General features: G+C 37.7%; 1 protein-coding gene across 7 annotated transcripts in view; it reads right to left on the bottom strand.

The window, feature by feature from the left end:
* Positions 1-14,202, bottom strand: part of BNC2 (basonuclin zinc finger protein 2) — a 327,906-nt gene that overhangs the window by 28,623 nt on the left and 285,081 nt on the right. The gene's annotated exons all lie outside the window — the stretch shown is intronic.

Raw genomic sequence — 14,202 nt, 5'->3', positions numbered from 1 at the left:
ACACTTATACCTTACTCTTTTTTTTTTTCCCCATGACAGCAATACTGAAAAACATATTCATTATAAACTTGCATATAAACCTGCATCAAAAGAAATTGGGGCACTGGTTTTAAGCATAACTGGACTATAACTGGCAATTGATTCTAAGCTTGCAATCTTGGTATGGTTTGGATTTAAGAGATGACTTTTTTCAGCCTTGTTATAAATGATGGTTAAAAATATGTAAAAAGTAAGCATCTGATGGATGTAGATAGCATAAATGTGTAAAAATGTTGTCTCTTAACATCGCCTTCTGATAGCAAGGGAAAAATCCAGAGAGAATACACATCAGTAATCACTAGACTATCTGTTGTTAAATATACATTAAAAAGCATTTCACACTTTCATTTTTGCTAGTAAGCGTGAGATTTGCCTGAAGGTAGGACTTAAAAATTCTGCAATGTAATGTCAGGCAATCCATTCCAGCATGTATTGATAAAAACATATTAAAATACTTCTATAATGAATACATCATTTTATTGGCATCTTTCCTTTTGGGCAAATGCTGGACATAACTTCAGTAAAGTAACTATAACCAACAAGCACTGTTGCAGGCCATCAGAACAGAATTATTCCAGTGCTTCCTCATGCATTAAACAGGTCGAAAGCCTTGCAAGATATTCCACTGTACTGTCTCTGATCTTTTTAAATCTCGAATTTCAGCTTCAGAACCTTATACAAACACTTTGGACTACCCACTATTGCAAAACCCACTAACTTTTGTTTGATTGAGAAGCCTCTAAATACCATTCTCTTTTCTCACTTCCCTCCAACCCCCAGTCTCATTTATTTATTTATCTTCAGGGGATTGATTCTTCTCTCACCTCACATTTTCTAGAGTAAATGTAATTTGCCTCAAATAGTAAAGCTGATTACAGCTGATTTTATTATTGTAGTTCTCATCTGTGTCACCTCTTTGCATACAAAGTTAATGATGGAGGTGAATGCCATGTACGTTTTGGTACCTTACATGCAGCTGTAAAACCTACAGGTTTCACACATGACGGTTCACTTACAAGACCATGCAACCCTCAATAGCAATTAATTATGGAAAATCTTACCCAGCTAAACCAGATATAAAGTCCCACAAACCATTTCTATGCAGAAGACATTCAGCATGTATTTACAGAGTGATGCATGAAACACCATGATGCAGGTGCTGACTCTCATTTGCAGATTTATCAGGAAATGCCGCCGCCTTTGAACACCTTTAAGCACTGTGGACAGTTCTAATTTCTACACTCTCCCAGTTTTACCTGCCTGATGGAGCAGTATTTTACAGGCAGTCAGTGCCATGTAGTAGAAATCACCCAGAACATCAAAAACCCCATGCAACAACAAAACAAGTGAACAAAACTAAACTAAAATGGGGCAAAGTGAGGGAGAAAAAAAAATACTAACACCACAAACAAACAGTTAAAGGACAGTTTCATATTTCAAAACTATAAGATTATTATTTTTTTTTCCCATCAAACTAATTTCGGCTACTCCCCTCATGTATGTGACCTAGAGCTTCTTACATATACCTCTCCTACAACTTCCAGACAACCATACTGGTTCTACATTTGAATAATTCCTCGTTGGAACTGCAAAATCAGACTTAGTTCAGATTTTGGTCTCCAGGACTTTGCTGTGACCTCTGACCCAATCTATACGCACACATTTCTAATCTCAAGCCACAAGTATTAACATAAGTTAATAACTTAACTCCTTTTAACTGTAACTTACATTGTTTGAAGATGGAAATAACGTTGTGTAATTTACACTGCTTGTATGTATTGAATTAGGATTCCTGTCTGCAGCCAGCTGCAGGCTGCTTTGTAATGTACTACTGGTAGTAATTTGTTTTGTTTTTGCTTTAATTTGTTAATCACTCACAGGCTTATGTAACAGATGGATGCTTTACAAAAACGGCTATTTAAGTAAATAGAAACTAAATACAGCCAGGATGACTATAACTCATGAGAACAGTAGGTACAGAGCCTGTAGCAGACTCCCACACATCAGTGGGAAGTGGTACCAACACAGCCTCTCACTCTGCAGCAGCGCACCCAGCACAGGCAGACATCGCCCAGATGCGGGGTCTTTTCGTGTGCTTTTGGGGAGTTATTCCACAGCTTAACTCAGAGGAGCTGGCAGTTGGCTACATGAGCTATCTCTCAATGAGATGCCACCAGCCTTTGTTTAATTTAGCTCAAGGATTTGCAATGAGGCGGGCCAGACCTTTAGCAGCTGCTAAGTCCCACTGATCACAGAAACTGGCAGTCGAGGGTGTGATTGTTATGGGGTTACCACCGCTGTCATAGAAACAGCAGGGAATCAGAAAGTTGCTCTTACATGATCCTTGCCTACTCCTACTAGTTAGTTATATCAAGCTAGATCTTGTCAATTTTCAGCAAGAAGTTGCTTGGCTTTTTTCCCCCCAGCAAAGCAAAGCAACATTGCAGATACCTATATTTCACAGAAAACACACTACTTATGGATACTATGTAGCATATGCCTCAATATTTACATAGTGATGGCTTTCCACAAATCATTTAAAGTATGTATTATGCAAAACCAGATAAAGAGCAAACAGGAATGTCATTTTTTGATAAAACTTAAAATTAACAAAAAAAAGAAAAAATCAAACCATTATCCCTTTGAATTAAGCTATAACTAGCTAGGGATCTTTCTGTATATGGTAATACTTGATTAGAGGTTCAAGTCCTTTCTTACATGTAATCGATTTCTTGTTTCTTACAATCTCTCATGCTAAATTTTCTCCCCAAAGCCATTAAATCCTATCCACATTTAAATATTTCATGACAAAAGATTCCAATTTATATTACTTTTTTCAGCTTACAACTGATTAAACCAAGCCTCCTGTGACAATGTGTACAAGAAAGTCAGTGAGTATAAAGATACTACTGCAGGTTTACAGCTCTCAGCCAGGCAGTAGACAAAAAAGCCTAACCCATACAGCACACAGTGATCCTCTTGCTTCTTTGCCCATGAAGCCTTGTTTTTATTTTTGTTTTATTTTATATGTGTGGGTAGCTCGCTCACAATTTCAGATGAAGAAAATCTTTCAATCTCTAAATCATATTAAATTAAACTCCAAGGATACAAGACACAACCTTGAATCTTTTGCTAACACCGCACACAAAGTTGACTCCATTATTTGTACAGACATGGACTCATATACACACATACTACATTAGATCTACAAAGTGATGTCATGGTTAATCACCCTGAACTTGCCTCCTCATTTTGCTGACCGTATGCTAGGAAGAGATGTGTCAGAATATGTTAGGGTACATCTTGTCTTAAACTTCTGGGTCAGACAGAACAAGTGATGGGTGTCAAGATGATTATCTCGAGTGACACAAACAGGCTACAACAGAAGATGGATACAAAGATCAGTCTAATTTTTAGAACCTTAATTGGGTAGGATTTCCTCATTTCCTGAGGGCCTTCAGGCTTTACAAATTTCAAGCTTTCAATTCAGCTTTAAAACCTTCCATTTTAAAAACTGCCTATTTAGAAAATAAGAACAGCCTACACAATACACTATACACTACTATACACTATAAGGAGCCTTATTTTTCCCTATGCCTGCATTACCTACAAGTAATTTTGTAAGTCTGCACTCACACAGACACATGTATGTACATACACAAACACACCACAAACTTTTTACAGTTTTATTTTATCTTGCTGATTAACGTCCTGGCATAGGCAAAATGTATATATATACAGCTGGATGAACACATAGTGAGAGATGATTATACAAGAGTTGAGATAAATAGAAGGGTTAAAAAAATAAAATCACTTCTTAAACAAGCCTTATGTTCTGGGAAGCACTCAAGAATTATTTTGGGGCACTGCTGTGATAACTTGTGAGAACCAGTGAAAGTTATATGGAAAAACACATTGCTAGCCTTTATCTTTTAGCAAGTTTGCAGATGCACCATAAACTGCCACTTTTGATGCGTATCGACTAAGTCTCTGTTACAAAATATTACATAGATACATGTTTGATTAAATAATTAAGCAAGCCTAGTGTTTATCACAAACCTTTCTTTCATAAGCCCTTCCTAAAGAGCTATCTATTCTCTAGCTGATCTGAAAGAAGCATTTTAAGTGCAGCTCTAACAATTGAAAAGCACACTGAAAGATATTAATTTGGTCATACTATAATTGCAGAGGATGGTTTTAATTAGGGTGTAGACAGAAAAAAATAAAATCAACATTTGTTTCTAATAAAGAAAAACCTACATAATTTCCATGATTTAGGGTTTGTTGTTTTTGTTTGGCTGAATTTCCCAGGAGCATCTCTTTGCTTCCCAATTAAATTTCAAGCTGTTCCACTATGGGTAGTCCTACTGCTCCTGGGGTAAAATTCACCAAAAGTGTGCAGCAACACATCAACTCACATTAGCACAGATGGGGCCATGTGCAACACCTCTTGCTCATTTTGGCTAACTCCCACTGACCTTAGTAAGAGAGAAGTTAGCCATATATCTATTTTTCCATATAAATGTATACTCACATATACAATCACATACTCATTTTCCTGATAGGTGTTTTTACCATGCTGAACTTCACTCACCTTTGCTCCTGCAAACATGAATAAAAGGTGTGCATACTTGCTCACCATACTGCTACATCTGCAACTGATATGAGATCTAACACACCCAGACTGCAAAGAGCCGTGGTTAAAATTTTTTCCCCTCATCTGTCATTTCTCATCCACCTCCCACCAGCCCCCCTTCACCAACTGAAACCATATGAACAAACTCATGTTTAAGTGTCAGCAGTCCTCTCCTTGAGTTATACTGCTGCAGCAGGAGCAAACACAGTGCAGCACTACTGAGTTTTCAGTCAATAATGGAAATCTTTATCTTTTGGCTTCACTGCAGCCTCTACTCTGCTAGAAAAAATCAAAAGTGATAGATCTTCTTCCCTTCTGACACCCCCTTTCTCTTACATGTTGGACTTGTTTACTTTGCCCCAAAGACGCAGTATGCGCATGAGGATACCAGCAAGTTACAGCAGGGGAAGAGAAGAAGCCTGTCTTTCCCTAAAGTATCACTCTTAATTACACTGATAGTATATATTCACATGAAGAGTAACATGAAAGAGATTTTATTTACTTCTATGCATGCTTATATTTACTTTTGCTTCCAGGTTTGTAGCCATACTTGGTGCAATTGCTCATTAGACTCTAGGCCTCCTCATGCATTCAGCAGGAAAAGTTTTTTGCATTTTGACGAAAAGCATCCCCAAGGACCTTTGCAAACTTTACTAACTAATATTGTAGACACTGGGTCAAGTATGGCAGTACTTTAGATCCAGAGTAATTGCACTTTAAATCCAGAGTAATTCCACTGACCATGTTGGAAAGTAATTTTGACATAACTTAGCCCTGAAACATGATGTGGAGCCAAATCTGTTTGAATATATATCAGGGGCGTACCACCATGGTGGAGCGCAGCGGCTGTGTAACAACACACAGGAACACTGCTCAACGGTTTCGGAGTGAAAGTGAGGAACACCATGTCCTGCTGAAACTGCAGATGGAACGTAAGGAGGTGGAATGCAATAACCGCAGCTGAAACCCAGCCAGGACACCGCCGTTAACCACCCACGCTCTCACTAAATGGCCTACAGGGTCTTTACTGACCAAAAGTATGCAGGTCCTCTGTTTTATATCTCATCCCAAAGACATATGCCAGCAGCACAGACCCCTGCACAAGCAACCTGCCAGAGTGCTGGTTCTGGACTCATTTGCAGGGAGTGGTAGAAAAATACTGGATCCCCAACACATGACTCCTTTTGGGGCCAGAACTTCCTCACAGAACACCCCAATTGCAAAATGCCTTTTCATTTTCCTGGTTCAACCACCTTAAAATGTATTCGGAAGCAATGCCCTGAAAGATGATGACACTGTCAAATGCCAACTATAAAGCGTCCATGCAAACTGGTGCTAGAGGAGAGAGTTAATTACTGTTTTCAGAAAAGAAACATTAATTTGAACTCTCTCCTGCTCTTCATGAATGTGTATTCACCTCTGCAACTCCAGTAAAGCTATTAGGATGCAAAGGCATTAGTTTTAAGTGTTTCTTCTGATTTTTAAAACATATTGTTTGACTTTTGATAAAATATTCACTTTGTTATGGAATGCTCTTGATTATGGACCAGATAAGAATGTATAATTCACAAGACAGTGACTTTTTTTTTTCTTCCTGAATAACACTGCATAGAGGATTTTTATTTTTAAAACTATGATAGATCAATGTGGGGTTACAGTGTATTTAATCACAGCAGTTTGAGTTTTACTTAATCATAGCAACTACATCAAGCCTCTTTATAATTGGGTGCCTGACAAGTTTTTTCACAGTAAACCTCTGTCAGCACTTGGAGGAAAAGAATCTAAGCACAGCCAGAGCCTTATAGTCTTCTTGCATTTACTAGTTTTACAGTGGTATACCTTCTGTGGTGTCAACAATACTTGCTTTTGTTTACAACTGTCACTGTTGGTGACAAACTGTTAAATGGCAAAATCTGTAACTGGCAACAGCGCAACTCCTGTAGCAAGGATTCAGTAGCATTAACAAGATCCAAGGTCATCTTTCAGCAGTTGTCATTATCTAATTATCTGACATCTATTACAAAATACCAATGCTACTTCCCTTTGCCCCTTCTTCCCCAAGAACTGCACAAATTTTCACATGCAAACACTTAGTCCCTTCATCATTAGTTCTGGTTGAGACTTTCAAAATATTTCTAAAGACTTTCCTAAAGAAGGAGTTAATGCAAGGTAACCAGATGCTGCTCACAAAAGTATTTTTTAATGAATCCTAAAGGTGAGGCATTTTTTTCTCACATTCATCAAATGGTAGAATATCAAGATTTTATAGAGTATATTTGACAGAGAATTCAAATTGCTTAAACAGCTTTGAAATCCACAATGTTGGACCCCTAGTACACAGGAATATTTTGATGCTTTTGCATTATCTAAACCTGTGAGAGTGGAAAATTCATTGAAATGTCTCTGAAGAAGCTTTGCCACTAACTTGTGGCAAGTAACAGAGTGTTTGCCCTTAGGCAGACATGGCTCCTAGAGGCAATCAACCACCAAGCACACAGTATATGAAGACAAAAATTTTAGATTGTATGAGCTGCCATGGGGACTTTTCAGCATAGGATGTAAACAGAGACACAAACATGGCAAACCACTGAAATAAGTCCAGCTATAAATTAACTTTACAAAACAATTTTGCATGTAAGTTGGTAGAAAATACCCAGCATCTATATATCCACAGTAATGATGGATTTTCATACCCACACCAATTTTTACACATATAGTTGCCAATTTTGGTATGCTGTGTAAGAAAATTTGCCTTCGTACTATCAGTCCCTGAAATCACTTGCAGTTTTGCTGTTTGGTGTCAGCGCTGCATAACTCCCTGAGAAGTAAAGTTAGGTTTTCTATGGTCTGGCAGTCTTTTAGCATATCTAGTAAGCTGCTTAATCCCCTCTTTCTGAGCCTCAGTTTCACCAGCACTGAAAGAATGACGCATAATTTTTACGAGAAACATTCACCAAGATCACCAATGAGGTGTTGTGTTTGCAACACACATAGCCACAAAGAGACACCCAGGCTCTCTTCAGACAAGACCCTCCCCAATGCACAATTGGTAATACAAACAAATCATGTCTGACATCCTTGCTCCATCTAACCTGAATTGCACCAAAAGCAGGGCAAGATATCTAACAGTCAACTCAAATCAGATTATTAGATGGTCCTTTTCTCACTTTAAATCTAAACTGACTAAAGCTATAATCCTAACTGGAAAATGAAAGTAGAAAAACCTGAGTCTTCCCAGGCCTGTAAGTAAAACTTGCAAAGAAGTCACTGAGAAATTTGCCTAATCAGGGACATCGTAAGGGACTGAGAAGTTGCCCAAGGATAACAACACTGGACTAAAAGTGCCAATAAGTTATACTCATAAACTGGATTTCATTACAAGCTTGGTTTTCTGTACTATATGCTGGGTATACGAATGGCAGCAGAATCGGGAGATTTATTTCCATCTTTAGTATTCATTAGAGGACTATGCATTATTACTTGCAATATATACAACCCAATCTTAATGAGGCTTTTTTTCCTTTGATTGTTTAGCTAAAAAATTTGCAAGAAATAACCCAGGTGTGTCATCGGTGTCAACATGATGCAAAAGGGAGGTAGCAGGGTGCAGAAGTGATACCAAAAAGGGAAAGGTCACTAGAATATAAAAATGGTATGGTACATGAAGTGAGCTATCTGTTTGCACATATTAGAGGCACTGAAATGCAAAAGAAAGTGGAGGAAATTATATTACGGTGTACAAAGTAATAATAACTGTGCCTGCATGTCTTAATACCCTCTTGTCCCAGCAGTCCTGACTTTCTAGGCAGCCCACTTCTCCACATTAACAGTAGTCATTTGGAGAGCAGCAAACGTGCCATTAGAAGCACTTTTACAAGTGTATATTCATCCACCAATTAGCTTAATGTGGCCGCTTTCTGCATATTTTCTATCCAGGCTTGCACAAATCTTATTAATATTTCCCCCTAGCGCTTTGACAGATTACCTTGTCATTATGTATCCTGGAGCCTTTTAAACAATATGGGTAAACTACTGTTTGCGAGGTTAATGACAATTATCCCCTAATTACTGCATAAGTCACTCAGTCCACTTTATCTCATAGGCAGGGTTCTGCTCTGTGTATCTGCCATTGTGTCACTGTAAATGAATCTTGTATAGCTATGTTTATCTGTCGTTGCCTTGTAAATTACACTGACAGAAGAATGAACAAATTACTGTGTGTCATCACTTAAATACAGCTTCTGATTAAAAAAAAGTCCCACAAGCACGGTACTTGAATTTTAGCCTGATCACAATTAGTAAACACATATTGAATGTTTTAGGAGATATATTTAGAAGTGGATGGGACACAGTGTAGTGGAAGAAGGCTCTGAAGTGGTAAGCCGAAGGATGGTAAAACAGAGGAAATATAGAAAGCTGCAGTAGTAGTAATTCCATGATCACCTCCTGAGAACTCTTCTGCTAATTTAACAGTTGATAGATGAGGCAGTGATATTTTCCAAACAATCTCATATTCAGGGCTGTGCCGAATTCCAGAATTTGTGTTTCTGACCACAGCCACATATGATTTTTTTTAAGCTAAAAATCCAAACAGAAGTTGGAACAGAAGTAGCGTCCATTAAACGACACGTAATGCTAATTTCACAGATGTATTTCAGAACAATATCAAAGAAGATTAATAGTTTGGATTGTGTTTGCCCTGACCAGTCATCTTGACTCCAACAGGACCTCACAGTGCACAAGCCAGGGCAGAGTCTGGCAGGCAGCACTTCAGTCGATGTATTGATTAAAAAACAAATAAAAAATTAAATTAGCACATTGCCTACTGTTTTGCACAGTGCCTGCACTTTGAGTCACCTCCTTGGGGTAATTAGAGTTCAACAGTTGCAGAGAAAAAATCCAGAGTTCCATTTGCCCTCTGCAGATCGAGGCAGTTCTACCTCAGGAGAGGAAAGTACAACTGGCAAATACCAATTTCCTGATATATTCAATTTTCTGAAGCAATTTCAGATCAATGTAAGAGTACTCTACAGGTAGGACATCACTGAGACCAGATATATCCTGCTTTGAGAAAATTTATTTGTAATTGACCTTGATATCTTCTTTCACCAAAGAGAGCTCAATGACTTCAACAAGAAGCGCATACATAGTCAGTGCTCAGAGGCAAAATAAGTCTATGGTGAAGAATGTTAAAACAATAACTGCTTTTAAAATAGTGCTTCTTCCTGTATCAGTATTGGAAAAGTAACTGATTGACAACCCTAGGAACCACAGCCCTTTGCAAACAGTACAACAGAGACAGCGCATTTCCTCTCTGTCCTGGGAAGGTCCCCTCTAGAGTCAGAGAAGGCCTTTTATTATTGGTTTTGGATTGCTGGTAATCACATTAATTGCAAAGAGTTAGCAATGAGTGTGCTTCTTGTTGCAATTCAGGCTACAACTTCTATTTCCTCAAGGTCAGTGCAACCACAGCACATGAACTTCCACTCACCAGTGGCTTGCGCAGAAACTGAGTCTTCTCATTCTCCCTCAAACCTGACATTTAACTTTTAAAACAAGGGTATTATCCTGCTTGCCAGGTAGATGTCTGATCCATGAAGTGGGACGCTTTTTCAGCTACTTGGATGAAACTGCCTGCTGCGCAGCTTGCAGGAAAACCCATGCATAACAATGGGTAGGTCAACCCTGGATCCTGCAATGAGGTTATGCAGCAATGCATTTTATCAGTTTTGCGGACACACTCTATGTACATATATATGATACATTCACAAATTATACATGCATTAATATGACAATGTTACATATTTTCATATTTTAAATGTATTTGATTTTGCCTGATATTTTACGCATTTCCTCATTCAGCAAACCTTTCCATTTTACATCTTAAAAAATGTTCAGCACCAGCTTCTGACCAGTGCAGTACAAAAAATGAAGTTAGGAGGACAACATGCAAATTGGAGCAGAATTAAATGATTCCTGAAAGGTAGCATTTTAAGTCTGTTTAAGCTGCTGTACAAGGAAAAGCAAATGTCAGAATTCTCCAAAACCTGGTGACTGTGTAGTGCAATTCAGCAAGTTACACCAACACTGAAAACCTTTCCACCATAGTATAGTGTACATTTATTTTGTTAGATTATGATAGTGTCATATCCAGAAAGAATGGACAGACTGAGATATAACAAAATTACGGATATTACTGAAAATAACAGTAGTTTGATGGGAATGTGGATAAGGACAGCACCTCTGCCCATGCTCTCACTAGAGGTTGGAAGAAAAAGCTGTAGTGAAAAGGTAAGAAAATGTAACAGCCATCACTGTCAGGGAAAACTGAAAAGACTGATTGATTTTGACTAAGCACTACCTCAAGGGTTTTGGTCCCACTAGGATTGATCTTTGTGTCTGTCCTGTGTTCAGTAAATGCAACTTTCAGCAGGGTATCCACTGCAGAAATAAATGGAAGTGCTGTAGCAACCCTCCACCCTCCCTCTTTTCTCTTTCTGCTGAAGGAAAAGTGAAACCAATGTGGCTGATGGTAAGGTGCTAAGCAACAGATGGTTTAAAATATTCAAGGACACAGAACACTGCTATGGTCATGTACAATACGATTTAGAAAAATGCACTTTTAAATTACTAATATTTCTCTTTGCATTTGGAGGTTCTTTGGCCTCTGACTTTTGCTAATATCAGAGAAACTCCTCAAGACAGAGACAAGTGTTATACACTTGTTAACAGATAAGTTGACAGTCCCACCAAATGAAAGTAAGAATTAATACCTGCTTTCTACACAGGCAAGTATGGGCCCTAAATGCAATATTAACTTTAAAGGGCAAGAAAAAGATGCTGGCTGCTTCTGGGGAAAACTGTGAGACTGGTTTTAGCGTACAATTTTTACAAAACCCCCTGGTAAAACAACAGAATTAAGTTAGATGGAAGCAAAGAAAACATATAGGAGAAACATAATTATTCATGCCAGTTATAATCTTTAAAAAAATTCCATACACTGCAGTTTTTGCTTTTGCACATTTTGGGTTTCATCAGCTATCTTTGAACAATCTATAGAGATATTGAGTTACTTGCAGAGAAGTCTACTCATTACAGAATATTATTTAGGTATTATAATATTAGGTTTTATTCAGTTTTGTCTGAGATCTTTTACATTTAAATGAAAGTATGTGTCTTTGACAGAAAACTGATTAAAAAAGCTAAGTCATATTTGTATCATCATAGATGCCAAAGGTTAAGGTAAGCAAGAAAACTCTGTAAAATATAAAATGTACATGGTGTTAACGAGACAGCTCAGTCACAACATTACTTATGACATGAAAATCTGAAGAGAAACAGGAACATTTACAATAACACCAGAATTATTATTTTCATGTATCAATTATTCACCATTTCCAGAGAATTTCACACACTGTGCAGTTTACACTACCATTTCCAGCTCTCAACAATAGCACAGGAAGAAAAGGAACACATGAGCAATTCATGTTAAGGAACACACTGGAAGGTATGATACATATCCACAGTATGGACTGGACAGAAGAATAAGCACGAGAATGCTGAATGTTGAAGATTAACCAGAGTCATTTGCTGGCCTAACCCTCCTTTTAGGCAAAACTCCCTTTTTCAAAACATAATGGAGGTTCTGTTTAAGTAAATTCTTCAAACTCAAGCCATGCTGAGGCCTCTGCCACCCCTTTCATTCATCCATCCATCCAGACAAGTGGCCTGGTATGATCTGATGGACATGAGCATATATGTGATTTTGGTTCCTGTGCAAAAAACTTTATTATTTTTGGTCAGTCTGCAGCTCCAGAATTACTGTTTGAACTACAGGTGCAAATGACCTAAATGCTTGGAAATTCAAATGGAGCTATTCAACTACACTTACTTTCAAAGAAGAACCTAAAACATCAAACAGAAGTCTCATAAGGAGACATTTGTCACCTGAAAAGAAAATCGATCTTTTTGCATTTCAGCGCCTTTTAATATTGTGAGCTCAGAGAAAGAGGCAGAGATGGGCAACCTCAAGGAAACCAAAGCTTTCATCCTAGACTTGCCAGTCTGTGCAAAATGTGGTCCTTCCATGTCTCAGATCTTTGTCTTAAAAATGGACACAGACAACAGTTCCCCTTACATCATGATGAGGTAATGAAAAATACGCCACAACTTTGAAAGTCTGAAGTTAGTGGAACCCTACATATATGTAACCTCAAGTAAGCAGTTTACTGTGAACTTGACCTGCCTTTATGAATATTCAAATGACTCCGTTCTGCAGTAAGGTTTTAAATGAACTGAGCTACAGAAGAACTGAAAAGACAGATTCAGAAATACTCTATCTAGAAAGTCACAGTAACATTCACATCCCCTTTTTCGGTAGAGGAGAGTGAGACGCAGCTGGAAGGATTCGCTCTGTGATATCCAGACACATAAGCTACGATCAATCAATGAATGCCTTTTCTACTTCGTCCTTTCAGAGAATGACCTTTATTACACTACGTTGTGATTGCTTCATTCATGCTTATTATGTTCAGAGCTTCTCAAGTGAAATAATTCTCAAATAAAAATATCAGTCCCACTTCCCCAAATGGACACCAATATACAGTCATTAGATTACTTGTAGTTGCAGCAAACTCTGAAGGAAATAACAGTGCTCATATTTACAAGTTTCTTTTGATAACTTTATAAGCCACCCTCTTACCCCAGGGGATAGACCACTTAATACAGAAGAGACTCTTGAATACAAATATTTGTTGCAAAGCAAATAAAATGAATTATTTTCATAAAAAGAGAGCAGTAAGAATAGCTTGGCAAAATACAAGCAAAAAGTAACTTTTAATGTCTTGGGCACATCTCCAGCTCTTAGAAATGCCATCTAAAGTTGATCCAAGTGTGGCTGATAAAGCAGGTTTAGAGCTGCCTTTCAACTTTCACTTTTTAATAATAAAAAATCAATATATGGGGGATTACAAGCCTCTTGGTTTTGATTTTGTATATGAAAACCAAAAGATGACAAGGTTATGGTGCTGCATGAAACTCCTCAGGCCACAGCCACGATGATGCAAATATTTTATACCCTATTTATTTATTGCACTTTATTGAGAGGCTGAAAAAAATTACTAAAATAAAATGAATTATCCTTTTTACCTCTCTATATATATCTTATGTGGAAATGCAATCCTGAATATGCATTCTAAACCCCAGAAATTTAACAGATTACAGTTCAGATCTTGAATTAATCATAAACATCTATTCTAAAATAAAACAAGTAATAGTCTGGATAGCAACCTGCATAGAAATGTAAATGCTTATACGGGGTAAATTACACTATGGAGTGAAGGGAAAGTATCATGGTGTACAAAAGAGAGAATAAAGTGAACATCTTAGGAATCACAGACTGTCTCAGCTGTTCCTCAGTGACGGCAGTATCTGAAATGAAACTTTTAAAACAATTTTGTGAAGGAAGTAAGACTCTTGGTTTCATGGTTCACAGACAGACCAGCTGAGCTTGGATCAATCATGATAAT

This window comes from Patagioenas fasciata, chromosome Z (assembly GCF_037038585.1).
Source record: "Patagioenas fasciata isolate bPatFas1 chromosome Z, bPatFas1.hap1, whole genome shotgun sequence".
NCBI classification, from domain to species: Eukaryota; Metazoa; Chordata; class Aves; order Columbiformes; family Columbidae; genus Patagioenas; species Patagioenas fasciata.
Note: the sequence above shows the minus strand (reverse complement) of the source record. Positions and strands in the feature narration are given on the sequence as shown.